This window comes from Aulostomus chinensis, chromosome 13 (assembly GCF_037954235.1).
Source record: "Aulostomus chinensis isolate RoL2024-O1b breed Wild chromosome 13, RoL_Achi_v1.0, whole genome shotgun sequence".
In the NCBI taxonomy this organism is placed as follows: domain Eukaryota; kingdom Metazoa; phylum Chordata; class Actinopteri; order Syngnathiformes; family Aulostomidae; genus Aulostomus; species Aulostomus chinensis.
In genome coordinates, this window is record NC_141332.1 from 2,670,860 (window position 1) to 2,690,180 (window position 19,321).

Genomic DNA, 19,321 nt, shown 5'->3' on the forward strand with positions numbered 1-19,321 from the left:
CCTGTTAAGGGGGGTGGTGGAGCCTATGTAAGCAGCCTTTGGATGTGAGGCGGGGTTCACCCTGGAGGGGTCGCCAGTCCATCACAGGGCCAAAGCCACACCTACAGTCAATTTAGAGTATCAATCAGCCTACTCCTCTTTTGATGTCTTTGGACTGTGGAGGAAGCTGGAGTACCAGAGAGAACCCAGCAGGAACAGGGAGAACATGGAGACTCCACACAGAAAGACCTATTCTTGCTGTGAGGCAATATTGCTACCACTGCACCACCGTGCCGCCCCAAATAAAGTCCTAATATTTTTTTTCCCGATAATGATTGAATATTTTTAATAGCAAATTACAGCTGCTTACAAACCCAATGTACAGCAGATCTTTGCTTGTTTCCTGAAGTGACCGTGTCTAAAAGCCTCATATTCTTAATTGGGGAAAAAGTTATGCTGTACAACTGTAATTTACAACCTAATTCACAAAGCAGTGGTTTCAAGTTTCAACTTAATAACTATTACCTTTATTGAACTTTTTACTGACCACTTGAGCATCTGTTACGAGCAGCAAATCCAGGAAGAACAAACTACACCAACAAAAACTACAGAAACACTGAGGTGAAGAAAGGTGTTCAGTCCATTTCAGCTTAGAAACCTCTGCTCAAGACATCACATCCAACTGAGTTTAGCATTTTGATCAGAATAACTACCTCATTAAACGATGCAATTATTATTATTATTATTTGAAAAAAACAACACGGCTGTAGTTCATTTATAATCCAGTTTTTGGATAAGTTTAACATGAATCAATGCTTACTTATGTAGTGCCATCGTAATTTGAGTTCATTCGGAGAATTTTTATATCTGTGAAATAGCGTTATTTTTTATGTTGATTAAGTAAGATATCACCTCATTTCTTATTTACATTGGTTAACGTCTGCATAATCTCAAGGAATGTATTTTTTTGTCAAAGTTTTCAAATATTCCACAATTAGAGCAGACCATGAACGTCTCATGTCCGTTTTGCCCCTGAATTGCATGAGTGACAGGTATCACGATCATATCGCCAATCACTGTCAAGGTAGGGTGAGGAGTGTGACCTGTCGGTTTTTTGGGGAAGGCGGGGTTTATCTCAGGATGAAGCGAGGACACAGAGCGGCCTGCTGGCAAGCGACGCTGAGAGATGGCGAGACAATACAGTGGTGAAAGTTCGTTTTGAAATTCCTTGCAAGTTGAGTGTGTGTGTGTGTTTTGTCGCGGGCTGTGCAGGTGAGTGTTGCCGCTAAATTGGGCAATGGGCCTAAATGTGATACATGCTAAATTGTTAGCTGATTAGCATCGACTGTGCAGGAGCAGAGGAAGACCAGAGTCAAGGTGCACATACGAGGTTGGGTGATATTTTCAAGTTCCTGAGTGAGTTGTGGAATGCTAATTGTTACATTATGCACATTGTGAGTCGGTACATTTATGAGAAGTTTTGTCTTTTTGACGTGAGTGTGCTTCGGACGCTGGCCACTCATGCTTCTGCTGCTTCAGTAGGGGTGCTCAGGACTTGCGCGCCAGGGACTTCGGCATGCGGACCAACTTTGTTTTCTTTCTTTTTTTTTTCCTCAGCTCTCTGGCGACGGCTATAACAGCATTCTGAATTTCCAAGGGACTGAGTGTGAACCACTCGCAAATCCACGTTTACACACCAGCTCGAACAGCGCGCCAACGTAGGTGGTACCACAGACGGGTTTAGAAAATCCTGGGTATTAAGTATTTTTATTTTTATTTCTTTACTCTGTGGAGGTGAAATAAATGTGAATATTTTTGCATTTAACCCTGTATTTTTCCTGTTAATTGATGTGTATATTTGAAGGATATCTTAAGGTAAGGCATGCATGGGAGTTAAAGCTCACACACAGTATAGCTATTTTATAAGCTAACTGGGCCTCTTTGCACTTACATTTGAATTCCATTTTCTACACAAACTCAGGTTTATATTTTGCAGCGTCACCAATTCCTCTCCCATGCAAAATACAGTGTTTATGGTTGAGTGTGAAATAGATTCTTCTTAAAAACATAGGAATTGAGTGAGGGGGCTACACTTACTTCTGCTTTTTTTTTTGTGTACTTAGATCATTCTCAGTTGATACAAGTGTCAACTGTAAAAATAGCCCCATAAAGTTGTATACAACTTATTCTGCTTTCATCTTATAATTGGTCACAAGGGTCTAAAAAAAGGGGACTGAAGATGATCCTAATGCCTGAAACACAAGGAGTTCATCTGCAATGCGTAACGTGAGTGGCAGTTGATACACTGACCACGTTGGTTGTGCGAGACGCCTTACATCTTGTGACGTCTTTTTTCCACCCAGGTCTATTTTTTCTCATGCTTCAATGCAGTCCTCTATGCATTTAATAATAGCTCTGAAGTAACACATCATGCATGTCTTTGGTATGTTCTGAATCTGAGTTGTGAGATGCTGAAAGATTGGTGAGATACTGAGATATCCTGATGTCCTGAAGTGAGAATCAGCTCATCCAAAAATGCTTCTCGATAGCTTTAATTTCGTGAGACGTCTCTCTGCTTGTACGCATCTTTTTCAACCCTAAATGTATGTTTGTAATGCAGGTTGTCGGTTACAAATAATCTCCAAGAACAAAGCAGGAATGAAACCCTGAATTCATTGACTTGACATTGGCAAAATTATTTTGAGAATTTTTTTTGTTGAAAATTGAAGACAAATAGGGCATACGTGAACTTGCTCTGTATCACGCTGTGAACATCCAAACTTAATTAACTTTTCCCTGGAAATTAATAATAATCAGTTAACCTGCATCATGTCCCATCGTTTGGACATCTCTAATGTCACTGTCAGATTGATTAGCAGCTGTCATTCTAATTAGATGCCATTTTTACAGGAATACATTTTATTGATGTGGGAGTCGACCAGCATTTCTGCTTCATGTTACATTTTTTTATTGGCTTTGGACTGGATCTGACCACGACTGTGCAGGCTCCATTTATTAAACACTTTCTCCTCTGAGTACAGAGGAGAAGACGACTGCCCACCAATAACACGACACTCGCCTTATCAGTCTCTGGCATATTTTATCACTCAGCAGTTTCGGGGGCCGATCACATTCATCACGCTGCTAATCAGCATCTTTAAAGACCATTTGCCTCACAAATGAGGGAGCTGTGACAGCAGAAAGAATACATTCGTATGCAACAAATATTGACGCAATTCCAAGGCTGCTTTGAAAGGACTGACAGATGTGAATGATTACATGATGACAGTACGTTATTTGTGGGTGATTTTGGGTTAGTATTGGTGGAAGGAGTGTGAATGAGTGGGTGTGCATGTGATGATTTGTTGTCATCAGTTCGTCTCCAAACTGACTCATGTGGCTTCCTGTTTATCTGAAATGACAACTTCTGCCTGCAACATGGTGACTAATACCCTGTAAGTTCAGACAGTCGTGCTGTACAACGCTGGTGAAAAACTGAAGCCTAACAACTGTGTGTGTGTGTGTGTGCGTGTGTGTGTTGCTACATATTGAGGACTAGAAAACGTATTTAACCAACAGAGTGGGGACATTTTTGGAAAGTGAGGACAATTTAGCCGGTACTCACATCTTCAAAGGGCCGTTTGGAGGTCAAGACTTGGTTTTAGAGTCAAGGTTAGACTCAGGTTCAGGTTAGGTTTAGATTCAAGGTTAGGTTCAGGCAGTCAGTTGAGATGGTTAGGTTTAGGGTTAGGGGCTAGGGAGTGTGTTACATCAATGAAAGTCCTCACAAGGACATAAGTACGTGTGTGTGTGTGTGTGTGTGTGTGTCGCAGCAAAACCTGGGAATTACCCACAATCTTTTTTTTTTTTTTTTTTTTTTTCAATTTCCCCAGCCAGTGTTGATGGTCAAGTCTGGGCTTTATTTATGAGACAGGCCTAGGTCAGCCACGCCTCCTGAAGTGGATGATCTTAGAGGAGGTTGTGGGGGATTCCTCCAGAGATTATGCCACTGTGTGCATTCATATGAGGGTAGGAACTTATAAATCAAGCAAAGTTGTGGAAAGAAGTAAGTTCAGTGAAGTTGGGATTGTCACGACCATGAAAAAAAACAAGGGTGACAGGGACTGAAGGTGAAATTATGAACAATTTATTTAAGAAAAGAAATTTAATTAACCACAGGATGAATTAGAATTAAATGAGTGTATGTTATACTTGTGAGGACTGCATACGTGCTTTGAAGAGATGATGCATTTGGCAACCAAGGTGCTTCCAACCAGGCCGATTCTCCACCTCTGCCTCCGTTACCTACTGCACTACAAATCACAGGACAGAATGAATACCACGCATAATCGGGGGATCATCAGGAGTGTCAGATACCCCAAAATTTCACTGGACTGTTGGAACACTTTTTCCCAGGGTAAGGCATGAACACCTTTACTCATAAGGTGAATATGTGGAACATAACATGCATCAGAGCTCTGGTCTGTTGGCCTTTGTAATGTGGTCAAGGTAGGAAACATGTGGTGAGTTGCCAAGCCTTTTTGAGTGCAGGCAAGTGAGTGCCTGGCAAAGAGCATGTACTCTATGGCACCCTATGTGCTTAAATACTGAAACTTTCGGGGAAGTCTGTGATGGTGGTCCTCCACCTAGACATACCCCCTTCTTATTCTGTCTTCGTCATGATCCGTCTAGTTTAATGTGTATTGAGTTACTCGCAGGTTTACTCTGTTTCCTGGTCTTTAGTTTCTGTTAACAATTTTGTCACAGTCATGGGTTTGTTGTAAGAATTTGGTTTCATCTTGTCGTAAGTCTTCTCTGTGTACCTTTGATGAGTTTATTGCTTCCTCTGTGTAGATCGTTTTGTGTTACATTGTTGAGTTCTCTAAGTTGTGTCTTCGTGTCAGTTTCCTGTTGAATGTGAACTCTTGTATAGTCTCTTCTGTTATCACACTTCCTGTCAAGTATCCTGATACTTTTGCCCCCCCGTCTCAAATCTCTCACCTGTTCTCTTTATCACTCTCAGTGTGTTTAAGACCTGTTTAGCCCTGTTTAGTTACCAGTTCATCTGTTCTCATTGTCAGTCTTCAAGCTTTATGTTTGTGTTTCTTGTGTTTTACTTCCTTGTGCCCACTGGACTGATTCTCGAGTTTGACCACTGTCTGCCTGACTCATCATAAGCCTATAAGTCATTAAATCCTTTGAACTGCAAAGCTCTGCCTTTGTCATCTGCATTTAGGTTTCTTTCCCCTGTTGCCCTCTGGGTGGTTCATGACAGTAAGAGCTCGCCAAACATGAACCCAGCAGATGGATTATTTGAGGATGAACTATATGATTTATCATTCACCCTCCTGTGCCTCCAATGTAATGGGATAGGGTGCTACTTTTCAGGAAGTCAGAGAAGCAGCTCTGTGTTTGGCAAGTTAGAAAGTTTCCTCCAAGCCTTCATTAAAGAACTTTTTTTTTTTTTTTACCTGGACAGGCTAAAGACTTTCATATCCCAGATGCTCACACTGCCTATTGGGCTGCTGGCCTCCTGTTTCCCAGCCTGCTAGTCTTCAATCAGCTAGCCATCAGATTGCTAGCTGTCAGCTGCAGCCTTCATCAGCCGGCCTCTAGCCTCCAAGACCTCAGTATGCTGAAGGGAAACCAGATGAGATAACTCTTTTTTTTCTGTTTAAGATCTCCAGCTGGCCCATCATGGCTGTCTCCTGTTCTGGCTGTGCCGTGGCCTCAACAACCTAAACCTGTGCTTCAGCAGCTGGCCAAGTGACCTTGTGAGCCTGATCCCATATTGCTGCAGTGTCCCATGTCATCTGAGGTGGCGCTGCAGCTTGCCAAGCCACCTGTGCTTGTCCCTTATCACCTGCCGCCAGAGGAGTTCCGCTTCCAGCTCTGGCTTCCTGAGCGGCTGATCCCTAGTCTCCAGTGTTGGGGCCGTCCAGCTGAGTTGCTCCACCTGGCCTAAATTTTGACTTTGTTTAACCACACAGACATTGATTCCCCAAGACTCCCCCCAGCCCCAGAAAGACTCTTATATGCACAAAGCAGGTGTGCATGATGAAATATTGTTGTTTAGAATGTTCTGACAAAAGGGAATGAATGCATGTGGCTTTGCTCGATTCTCACTCACTTGCACTCATTATCATGAAGGCTTGGCTACGCACCGTGTGTTGTGTAAAGCTGTGAATGGAAGCCACAGTGTCACGCAGCAGTCGTCAATACAAGCTTCAGACTAGATCAAAGTAACAAAGGCTAATTCATTTCCAACAAATATCAAAGACTGAGTGGATAAAAACCAACATCGTGAATCCTGTTTGAAATGTAGGTGGCTGCCATTCATTTGCAAATGTGCGCCACCACTGAAAGAGGAAGTTCAAAGGTCAAAGCAGCTACAGTGGTGATAAAGTCTACATTAGTCCAACGTGAATGAGTGAGAGCCATCAAAGAGTGCTTTATCTCGATCAGTGTTAATCATCAAAGCGCACCATAAATGAGCATGTCAGTATTATGGATGAATAAAATCATTAGGCATGAGATAGTGCACCATTTTCTATATCTATCTGTATCTGTACAACCACCTACATTATCTGTGTCTGTGTCGGATGGGTGGGGCTTAACATGGAAATGGCTGAGACTTAAGCTAATGTGGGTGTGGCTAAACATGGAAGTCAGTGTCATTTGTTGAATTAGTTTCAAGAAAATAATAGAGATTGTTCAGAAGCTGCTGCATTTATTGTCTCACCACCGGGTCCCATGACCTAAAGCCCTCTACATATTTGTCATGTTCCAAACACAAATGGCTGGATGGAGGAATAATTCCTAAACAGTGAAAAAACACAAATTAGAGAAGTACTTCCTTTGTACAGAGAAATTGTGTCTACACTCTGTAATGAGGAATAGTATCTATGTTCTGTGCGATGACAGACGCCGCTACGCTTTCATCTGAGTTTCTGGCTCATCCCAAAAATGCACCATGCACCTGTTGTCATTTGGAACGGTTATAATATGCAGTAAATGTTCAAAAAGATGGTGTTTACACAGACAAAAGCATCACTGATTTAAGTCTAGCAGAATTTGGTGTCTGATTGTCTGCAAAACCCACTGAGCTGGTCATTATTGCACTGATTGCCACCATAGGCCTGGCGGTGGTAATGGTCGGAGAGCTGTTGATGCAGCATGGTGCAAGTGCAACTAATTGAGTTTAAAATCAACACGCTGATGAGCAACAGCTGGAAGATTAAGGCCGTAAGGGAGTCAGGAGGTGTATTGGAGCTATGGTTGCTTTCCTTTCGCTTATCCATTTGTTGGTGGCAGAACTCAAGAACTGATGGATGGATTCTATTTTCAAAGTAATGTGGATCTGATGACATCATCACCTTGTAGATGATACACACTCTCCAAATACCCTTCAGTTTTTTGTTATTATTTTACAACATCTGATAATTTCACATTGATATGAGACAAATGCAACAAACAACTGTGGCATGTTGGTTTTGCCAAGAATAGGCCAAGGTCTGCATTTATAGTTTTCAATCCTATTACTTTTTTGCAATATATGGCATTTAGTTATTTACAAAATATGGATACTAATTTTGCATGATTTTAATCAATAAATATATGTATGACTCTTAGTATTAATTACAAAGTGCTGCGGATAAATATGCAGATTAAAAACCTCAAACAGAAGTCATGTAGGTGCTTCTTTAAGTGGTCACTAAGAATGCATGCGCGTGATATTTTCATCTAGAATATTTAAAATCACCTGCTGTCTCTCATCTTTCAAAGACCCTCTGTTCCTCTCCTTCTCCCACACGTTTAATAAAGTCCAGGATATGTTCTTGGGTGTACTGCTGGTAAACATTCATTGAGGATCAGTTGAACATCCATGAAATACATACATTTGAATACAATTATCTTCTAAACTACTCTTACCACTGTTTCCCACTGAAACAATCCTCATTTTACCACATGTCCACTACCTACTTTCCCTCACCCTGGTCTCCCTCTCTTTCTTCTCTCTGTCCCTCTTCACTTTCTGAAGCAAATGCAAAAACATATTCTGCACAGTTGTGTCCGGGCATTGTACTTGGACCGCCTCCTTCTTGACTACCTGTCCACTTTCTCATTTGGTTCTGGCAGACTGGCTCTGCTCAACATGAGGAAGAAAGATATTTAAGATATTCAATTTTGAGATGTTGCTTAATATAAAAAGCCTATGATCATTTTCACTTTCTTCTTTTGTGGAACAGTAGAAGAGACCCTTCATGTCCAATACTATAACTAATTAGAGGAGATTTAAATGTTAAGGAACAGGAGGAACATGCCCTCTAGGGAACACTTATGTATGTGTTGCTGTTAAAATTTAGGTAAATGCTGAGCCTGTCTTCCTTCCAAATGTCTTAACTTATGGCTCAGCGTGAGATTGAACCTCTTTTTTCCAATCTCGACAGTCATTGGAACTTAATGTGTCACCTTGGCTGAGCATGTGTACACATGAAAGTAAATGTGTCTGCTTATGTAAGCATGAATGGAACTGTGTACACATGTACTGTAGGGGCCTGCACAATCATGCAGACTCAATTAGATGCACATTGCAAGCATGCATGTGTGCCACTGGCATACACTTGGAAAAGATAATGTGTCTCTGTGGGCAGTACAAACACAGGGAGGTAAACACCTTATGGAGAAATGTTTCAGCTGGGGGGAATCTTGCTGAGCTACAGACACACATGAACTACAGTACAACTGAAAATCACAGCTGCTCAAATATTACATTTTCATAAATTGACTGAAATAAAACTAGAAAAGCATCAGCCAAATGAAATTGTAGATTGTAGAATACCTCAAAATATGTTCATCAACAAGTTCTGCAAATTAGCTTTTGAGATATCAAAGTCTGCCTGTTTGGACTTTATAAGCAGGGTTTAATGTTTTCTTTTCTATTTGTAATAGTTATGTAGACATGTTTATTACACGTTTAGAATAAAAAAAATCTTCTAATTTAGTTAAGGCTTATATTTCAAAAAGTCACACACACACACGCAAACACACATTTTCCTTAAGTGATTGGTTTCTTTCAAAAGTCAAAGCAGCAGGTAAACAGAAGGAGCACTCAGTGGTGCTGCACAGTTTAAGGGCCAAAATACACAGGGTGTGTGACGTGTGTGTCCTGAGAGTCATAGTCAATAAAAGCTACACTGACCACGTTCGCCGCACGCATCTTCATGACAGATCTTCGTTTTCCCTGCAGCCGGTCTCTTTTTTTCATCCTCAAAGCAATTATACAAGCTCAGTGGAACCAGCTTTTTCTGTGCTGCAGGGCAGGCGCAACAGATGGAGCCGGTGGAGCAGGTAAAAAAACAAAAAAAAAACAACAGCCCCTCACTCACTTCCATTTAATATTTCCACATTCAAAATGCAGACGGCAATTCCTTGATGGACGGACACCAGAGAGAGCAAGCACCACCTACTAAGATAGAATAATATTCTTGAAGTACATAAACCTCAATGATGCAAGAGGGAACTCAACATTCGGAACTGATTTTTGTGCAATGGTAGGCTAACACGTAGGCAAGTAAACTTCATTTGGCTTTTCTATGTTATTCTGTGAGCGGCACGGTGGTGCAGTGGTTAGCTGTCGCCTCAAAGCAAAAAGATTCCATTTTCGAGTCCGGAAGAGGTCTTTCTGTGTGAGTCTCCATGTTCTCCCTGTTCCTGCTGGGTTCTCTCTGGTACTCCAGCTTCCTCCCACAGTCCAAAGACATGCAAATGGTGCCTAGGCTGATTGATACTCTAAAATGACCGTAGGCGTGGCTGTGAGTGTGAATGGTTGTCTGATAGCCCCTTTCACACTGCACCAAAAACGTGGGTGAACACGGTCGACTCTGCATTTCGACTCGCGTCCACCGACCCTCCAAGCGACCTGGGTGTTTAGTGGCTTGCCTCGGCTCGGCTCATCTGTGTGAAAAAGGCAACCCGCATTGTCTCAGGTTTCCTGCGATAAGAATCGTTGACATAGATCTACGTTCCTGTCGCATTCTGATTTTGTCACGGTGCCGCCTTTCAGGCTGTCAATGTGGAAGCTCGGAAAAAAAAAAAATTGGACTCGGCTGCGCTGCGAGAGCTGCTCACTCATCTCTCATCCAAGTTTTGGCTTCTGCCATAAAATCAATCTTCCTGTTGATGTCCCTGAGACTCTACTTCACTCCTTCTTTCTAACACTTTACATGTGGATGATCTTACTGAATCAATCTGTGCTTGGGAACTCCCACCTACCAGGAACCCTAACATGAACTGCGCAAGTGCGACCGTGTTTATAAAGAACTTGTATCGCGATCTTCACATCTTTTTTATCGATCATGGCAGCGCACTGGCAAGAGCATGAAATCTGGGAGCTGCTCACCATCCGCGGTGAAGAGGAGATCCGACGGCAGATTTCTGGAACTGTACGGGACACGATGATATATGAGAACATCACTGGCATTTTTAGACACAGCAAACTTTTATGTGTTATGATGAGGTCGTCAGTGCGATGACGTACAAGAGAGAAAAACACAGGCACGCAGCCTCACAGCGGGAGCTTCTGCTGGAAGCTTGAATGCACCCTAATGCTGAGCAAACACGGGTACAAAAACACGCTTTGATATGTGTGTTTCAGTGTGAAAGGGGTATATCTGTATTGGCCCTGTGATGGACTGGCAACCTGTCCAGGGTGTACTTCGCCTCTCGCCTTGAAGCCACTGGGATAGCCTCCAGCCCCCCATTGACCCTCAACAGCATAATGGATGGATGGATAGAGGATATTCTGTATGGTTGCTGGCAAAAGCTTTTTAAAAAGTTCCACAAGCCAAATTTTGACAAATATAGGGTCATCCTGCAGGCTAATTACAACAATGAAGCCGTTTTTTTACTCCTAGAACCAAACCTCTAACCCAGACCAGATTCACATTGGACCTGTGTCCATGTAGCATTTTTGTTTTGGAGTTAAAAGTTCCCCAGCATCAGATAAAGAAACACACATCACACAGGTCTCATGTGATGTTTACCATTGCCCCTTTCCATTTGATCATAGGCAAGGAATCCCCCAGCTTAGGGTATTTCCAATCGACAGCATCAGAGCTGGAACACAGCATCGATGGACCGAATGGAATCTGCCAGTTAATGGACAGAAGCAGGATCCTGCAGTTGGCAGTGCAACTACAATGGCAACATCTACATAATTACAAATAAGAACAACAGCCTTAAAGCATGAGGGGAGAAAATAGAACTGCATGATAAAGGTGATTATGGAAGTCAGACATGCTCTCAGGGTCTTCTCAGAACACTCCATGCCCTTACAGATTACCCATGCATGACGACTGATAAGTGACTGAAAACCTTGCAGATCCGACAGACCAGATGTGCATACAGCACACAAAGTATTTATCATGCTACATATGCAAAAGTTAAATGATTTATTTCCCTGCCTTCTGGAGGACTACATGCCTGAATCGAAGAAAGACGACTGGAGGAGAACTGTAGATGATTTTAGTGCCCTCTGGGCCATTCCAGGTGCAATGGATGAGAAACATGCTATCATCAAAGCAGGGTCACACAGCGGTTCCCTTTTCTTTGGCCATGACCACAATTTTCCACTTTGCCTTGGTGGATGCATTTCTGGATGGACGACATCAGGAAAAAATAGGAACGAGAAAAAAAAGGATGGCGGTGCACTACAAGCCTCTGCTCCACTGTACAACTGCTGAGTGGAAGCCGTAATGGGGGGGAGGGGGGGGGGGGTTGCTTTGTGTGTGTCCAGAGATTGCAGAGAGAATCTAGCGAGGGCAATCTACATGTTCCACAAGATGTTGGCCAGCTGAAGCAAATGACAGTGTAGTCACTTATGTCATGTTTCATTCTATTTAATGAATAATAAATATTAAATATGTGTAAAAACAACTGAATCGATAATGAATTGAATGACAATTAAAATGTTTTATCCATACTCATCTGATTAATAGAGAGCTGTTTATGAGTATATACGTTATGTCGTGTGTGTGTGTGTGTGTGTGTGTGTGTGTGTGTGTGTGTGTGTGTGTGTGTGTATGCACGCATGCATGCCACACCTCCTTCCACTTCACAGATGCTGACATACACATATCAAGCTGTCTGTTGTCTGTCTTCCCAGGGACATCGGATCACAAGTTGTGCATTTTCTTCAACATTTTAACCCACTTGCTCACCCCTTCCTTGCCTTAGGTCCACCCCCAAGTTTTCCTTCTGTCTGTTTCTCCTCGCTCCTTGCTTCAGGTCGTTGTCTGCAATGCTTGCATGAGCTCCTTTACTTGGCTTGTATCAAACAGGGAAATTAGAGTGAATTCAATCCCTATAGCTCATTAATCATACTATAGGTTTTATTTAGGTTTAAAATATTAGTGTATATTTAAAAGGAAATGTTTCACAGCACAGACACATACACACTTGAACACCCCCCCACCACCACCACCACTACTACCAGCCTTGGGTCATCTGGTTGAGTGGAACTAGTTTCTATATAGTTGTAATCGATGGATGTTTTGCCTGTCTTGAGACCAGAATGCCAGACCAGCAGCTGTCAATACTGGAGTTGTTACACATATTGATGACCTCTGCAAATGAATGAAATCTCAAGTGGACAAAGCCGGGCTGAATCACTTTAACCATCTGAGCATCATGAACGACTCTGAATAGAAAAATTACCTCCCCTGAGGCACTATAACCAAGTAATTCTACCCTAAAACCAGTCTTCCTCGTCTTCCCTAAACCACCCAGAAATCTGAGTTTAAAAATAAAAAAAACTCTGCCATCAACATACATATTTAAGGCATTAGCTAGCATGCTATCCACAGCATTTATGAATCATTTCATATTCAGTTTAATCAGTTCAATCAAAGCCATTGTTATCTGCTGTAGTTTGGAAATGAATATCTGCACAAAGTGGATATATTCCATTAATTTTCAAGGCTTGTTAATTAATTAATTCTTTCAATTAGTTTGCACAAAATTATGAAAATGAGGGGATGGATAAAAGCTCTATCAATCTGTGCTCACAATAACATCTTTTGGAACACAGATATGATAACGTGACGCCTTGAAATATGTAGGCTTGTAATATTGCCCTCACCCACTCACAGATTATGGAGTGGAGTTTTAATTATTCCCATCATCCAAGAGAGGGACTGAGTCGGCTGGTGAGGACAGTGACGAAGTTTCAAACATTCATAACTGACAGCATGTAGCACCTCTGAGTGCAACACATACCCTTGAAATGGCATTCACTTGGCCTCTGACTTCGGATTGGCGTTGTGAAACTCACTTCACATGATGTATTTAGACTCAGTGTTTCCTGCTGCATACTCCAGAGTTGGACTCAAGCAACTCTGAAACTTTTTTTTTTTGCACAAACATCCACTTGGACTCAAGGACGAACTTATTGATTGAGATATTTTGGTGGTCTAAGGTGACTGTCATTGGCACGATATCTTGAACACCTTGAGGGATTGTCTTCACACTTGGCACAAATATCCACCAATACTCAAGTATAAACTGCAAATCGGCTGATGGTCACTGAGAAAGGCATGTAACTGAAATGCAGTTTAGCTAGTTGGTTGTAAAATGATGACATTGCACAATGTTCATGATCAACCGCCACAACCACAGCGATGTACTTATGGGGAGGCCCATGTCCACAGGGACAAGCCCACCTTTGACACCCCATAAGGTGAATGTGCTGACTGCCAGGTGGACTATGTTAAAAAGCTAACAAAGATTTTGAGATTTTTTCCACAGACAGGTTGCTGGCAGACTATCACAACCCTCGGATGATCAATACATCCCTTTATTCATGGTGATTATGTGCTAATGAAGGCTTTGGACAAAGATTGTCTTTCTCCTGATGGAAAGGCCCTTTCCAGGTGATGCTGGTCACTCAAATGCTTCTGGTGGTTGAAGGGACCAGACTGGATTCATGCCACACGGTGCCAACTGGCCCACATGGTCTGCCAGAAGGAAGGGTAAAATGGTGGATAAGAAGAAAGTGCTTTACATCACTGATTCTCATCACCCTCATAGCTATAATAGGTATAAGACACACAAGAATACACCACTGCCCACCTCAAGGGACAAAAGGATGGCACAAGATGTTGTCTTCAGATGCCTAGTAGACAGATGCAAGCCTGATGACTGTTATGTTGCAAGCCCAGAACTCTTCCTGCTTGGAAAATTGTGGTGGACAATCAGAGACCCTAAGCAAGTAACAGCCACCACCTCTCTCTCTCGTGTTAACGCTACTTAGGTTGTGCACAAATATTTTGCTGCAGAAGATTCTGAGCTCTGTTGTTTTACCAAGCAGCAATTAAAAGACAATTTGGTTTGCTTCGATTGGAAAGAGAGTTATCAAAGGGTCACAGGTGACGTGAGGAGTTGCTCCAATAAGACAAGAGAGATCCCAATAGTCGCTTTAAGTCTGTCAGATTTACTCAGCGATATTTTGGAATGGTTTTTAGTGACTGGTGCAGCCCCAACCAGGATCTGTTCAAATAAATTCATTCTCCAATGTTTGTGCCTGTGCCATTTTCCAGGACGGATTACGAGTTGTTCCATTGGAATGACTGGGCCTTCCCGCTTTCTGATGAAGTATTAAGTATTGTTACTGTCCCGCAGATCCACATCGAGCCTGACACATACAAGAGGTACACAGGCATCGCCAAGGTCGTGGTCTGTGTCCTTATACCACACTCTCCAACGTCTGTTGCCGAGGCTTTCGTTACAGCGATACTATGGACAGGGCTGTGATCAAAGCCCCCCTGAGGCCTGTTGAGTCTAATGGCAGTGCCTGCTCCCTGGCCCAGCATAGTTACATTTGGGCCCCGGCCTACTACCCCTCGTCTGACTCAGACAACGAGAAAGTGCGTGATGAAAATGAGACTGAAATGTGGTCCTGAGCGCTTTCTCTCTGCCTCTGTCCCCTTGCGAAAACAAATTTCACACTGCTGAAATTGGTTCCGGTTAGACTTACAGGGACATTTTTTGTTTTATTATTTGCAAAATCTCCTATATCCTTGAATCTACTGACATTTTGAATCTCATATCATGATTTGCACATTATCCATGTATTTACTTTTCGTCATATACATTTTATATTTTAGAAGTATTAGCAATTGAGGTGTTGCTATGCAACTCTCTTATGGATGGAGGACTTTTGAGCTGTTCTATCCTAATCTGATGGGAGTAGATGGAAAAATGCTGAGCGTCTGGCTGCTGCGACTCTTCTCCTGATCAATAAAGACTCTGATTTCTGATCAATAAAGACTCAGATTTTTTCTTTCAGCAGATTCTTAATGTGATCTTGCAGACTCATTTTGCTTTGATTAAGACTCAGCTAAAGCCAAGGCTAAAGCATAGTCAAATTTGATTTCACTTAATTTGTTTTACACTACAATCTTATGTATTCGCATTTACTCTTGTCATTTAGGTTTAACATGAAGTGTAAGAATCACACTGGAGTTTAGTGTCACTGAATCATTCATTGTTGTATTATAATTTCACATCTACATTTATGTGTTTTTCTTTTGCCTTTCCTATATCAGTACATGTCTCTTGTTTATTTTCTTTATGTTGGAATCAGTTAATCAACATTTGATTTGTGTTAATTGTCACTGCGAACTGATTTGCTCAAGTAATCAGTCTCTGGTGTTCGGGATACTATCTTGAGCTTTTTTCCTGTTTTTTTCCCCTTGTTTTTGCTCAAGGGACAGTCAGATAGGGCAGATTGGCTCTTTTGCCTGTTCCTAGTCAGCTGAGGGGTGGGTTGTTTGGGCAGCTGCTGTTATGTGTCTTTCATGACCTCTGCCCTTAAGACATTGCTTTGGTAATGACTTATGTGGGGGGTTTTTGCTGTTGGTTGGAAGTCGTGAAAGACGAGACATCTTCTATTCTGTGAGATCATTAAAGAGATTCTTTTAAGTTTGATGTTATATTCATGTTTGTTGGACTGACAAAAGATAAACAAAAAGAAAATGCTGACACTGGTTTTGGACATTGATTTAACCGTATTGACAGGAGCTAACAGGTTGACACAGCTCCTCTCACCCTCTGTGTGTTCCCCTCTGATTTATTCAGGTTGTAAATTTGTTTATCCCCTAGGGATAAAGAGAAGGGATCTGCTGAGGAATTTCATCTGGTGTCCAGACCTGTGGTGCCTTCCATAATTCTTTTGTAATCATAATTTTGTTGGTAGAACACCTACTGATAGCAAAACTGACACTTACGGCGCCAGCGTCGTCTGGATGCATAGCTGTGTTTAGACTATATGAAGGTCACATTTGTGCAGGATGTTCCAATGAGGCATTACTGGTAGTGCCCAACGTTACTCGTCTAGTTTATGAGGGGTCGGACGCTGATGTTCTGGGGGGGCTGACTCAAGCTCATCTCACTGGACATCCAGTAAAGTGTCCAGTGTAAGACATCCCTGAGTCTCCAGCCTGTTTCTTGTGTCCAACAAATTCTTTCATAACACAAAATTCCTCTACATGGCTAACCCACAAATCCTGACAGAGCCTTCAGAAGGAGAACTTTAACATAGCAGGACAGCACTCAAACAAATTTATTTGCTTTGTACTGTCAGCAGGAAAGAAATCAATTAAGGAACACAAATGAGGAAAAGCTGAGGTCCAAACCAGTGCCAGTGATTAGGAAAGGAGGGGCAGGTGAAGCAGGGAGCTGCCAAGTCATGTTTCACTGTAGGACAGATGGGAGCAGTTTGATTTGAAATGACAGGGAATATTTTTGACAGGGAGTGGCATAGCTTGGAGGTAACATGGCTGCCTAGCAACTGAAGGGTCACTAGTTTGATCCATGCTGAAGTATCCTTGAGCAAGATACTGAGCCCTGAATTGCTCCTGATGGTGACGGACTGATGACCTGTCCAGGGTGAGCCCCGCCTCTCACCCAATGTCAGTTAGCATAGGATTCAGCCCTCCCCATCCATCCACTGATAGATGGATGTTTTTGAAAGGAGGAATTGAAACATGGAATGAATGATACTATGAACACATTGAAATCCAAATGTCACAAAGGACACTTGGCGTTGAATATATGCCAGTTGAGATCTCTGAAATCCAGAGAGTGTTCAAATTCATACCCAGGTGAAACAGGACAGCATTCCAGTCCTGAAGCAGCTTATGGTTGAGGACAAATACTTTCATACAAGATGCCAGAAGAAATCACATCTGAAAGTAACAAGGTAATGAAGTTGAGGCAGGATGACATTAAGATAAACTGCAATATCTTAAAACCTATAGCCGAGGCTGTGAATAATACATCTCAATTCCAATTCTGAAGGTATCTATTGCCTCAGCGGCCCCTCTTCTTGTGGGCCAGCATATATGTCCAAATGTTATTAAATCTTAGCCAGACAGAGACAGATATTGGAAAGAGGGAATTGTGAAGAATGTTGGCTTGCCTTTATATGCAAAGTTTGTTGCAGGAATGTAGATGAGTAAGAATGACACTGGCCCATCATGGGGTGAGGGATGGTTACTTCTGCTGTTGGAATACTCCTCCACCAAAGCATGTTCTTAAGTTAGCTACATCACTTCCTGCAGTACAACTTTATTTTCTTTTACAAAATGTTTGTTTTCATTCTCAAATCTAGTGAATGTGACATACTGCACAGTCTTCAAGAGAATATATGGCTGACCAAATAGGATAAACTACAAAACGTGATTATACAGCAGGCTAAGCACAAGTTCTATTCATATGTCTTAATTCATCCTTCGTGGAGCAATCAAAAAATACAGCAACAGGGCAACCGGACAAATGGCCAAATCCAAAATAAAGGATGGAATGGTCGGGAACTTTAGGAGCCTCTACTTTCCCTGCTCTGCTGGGGGTCAAATATCTTAACCTTCCTTACACCATCCTTGGCACATTTGACAGATTTAGATACTCCTGACAAACCTTTAAAAAAAATAGGTAAACGCTCATTTTTCTTGATATCTTGATGCCTTGTTTCTCTAGCCATCTGTTGGCACTTCTTTGTGTCTTTTTCTTTTTTAGCTGAGAATAAAAAAAACAAAACGTTTAATTTCTGTGTGTTTAAACTTCAAATGAGACAGAAATCCAGGATTTACTCGAAAAAACAAAACAAAACCCAACAACACTTTAGGTGTGCCTTCCTAGGCATTTCTAGCAAAACTGAGCTGAGGTTTAATAGGTAAGACGATTCACGATGTCATCATAATGAGTACAGTGGTGACATATTTCTTAGCACTGCCACATGTATGGGTTCACTTGGGCCAGAAACTAGTTGAACATGACATTAATGAGTCTTCTTGCTGCCTTTTAGAGTCCTTTCATTTTGCCTAGCAAAAAAATGGAATTACTGATATTATTCCATCATATTGGAATTGTATTTATAATTATATCATTATAAAGGAGAATCATTAAACCCAATTTCTTTGTTTTAAGCATTCCCTACAAAGCTGATTCTTAGATTTTATACTGATGACCTATAAATATGTGCACAGTGGAACTTGAGTCCTGCAGGGAGTATAAATGTAGCCGGATGAAACCAAACCCTGCAACCGTTCGGACTTCAGAGACTTCAAATAATATTTCTCTTTGCTGAATGGATGTGTTTGATGACTCTTGGGAGAGTCTGATAGTTGTTGTGTGACAGGCAGCTCAACTCCTGACTGGTGACTTTTATTACTGATAGGTAATTGCTGTTCTGAGGAGTGACAACATGTATAATTTTGCGTCTCCTTCTTTGTCTCCACTTGGGCTTGGTATGTAGTCCTTCTACCACGGGGGACAGTTGCACTAATGGTGATAAATCCCCCTTCATTAGGATGGCTCCCACATACCACCTTCCTCTCTCCCACCAACATGGATTGCTCCCAATCCCTCTTTGCCTGTGTTTTCTTATGCACTTTCTCATCACGCATGAATGCACTGCAGTGCTTTGTTTTTTATGTTGTTTTTTTTCAAGGTGTAGTAGACGATCTGTCAATAGTGGAGAAGGACATAATAATGGAAGCAGATATCTTTCTTTGCGGCCTGAAGTGTGCACGTGTGTTTGATTGCTTATCCACGCTGCCGACTCATGACTGATCATCTGATTCCTCTCACTGATTCCCCTCAGTCCTTCTGTCATCTGACTGAACAGTTTATCTTCTGGAGAACCACTGCTATTTTTTTTTTAAGTTTGACATTTTGAAAGACATTTTCTTCCTATCTCAAAGCAATATGTTGAGTCGACTATCAATCACATGCTTTGGTTTTGGAGCTGGAGTCAGTTTGTGATTAGCCTGGTTTAGCATAA

At 41.9% G+C, this 19,321-nt stretch overlaps 1 long non-coding RNA gene across 1 annotated transcript; it reads left to right on the top strand.

The window, feature by feature from the left end:
- The first annotated feature begins 1,133 nt into the window (after positions 1 to 1,133).
- Positions 1,134 to 7,461, top strand: LOC147250483 (uncharacterized). Its single transcript, XR_015119003.1, has 4 exons — positions 1,134 to 1,251; positions 1,333 to 1,395; positions 1,597 to 1,697; positions 5,659 to 7,461. It is a non-coding gene; the product is annotated as an uncharacterized LOC147250483 (long non-coding RNA).
- The last annotated feature ends 11,860 nt before the right edge of the window (positions 7,462 to 19,321 follow it).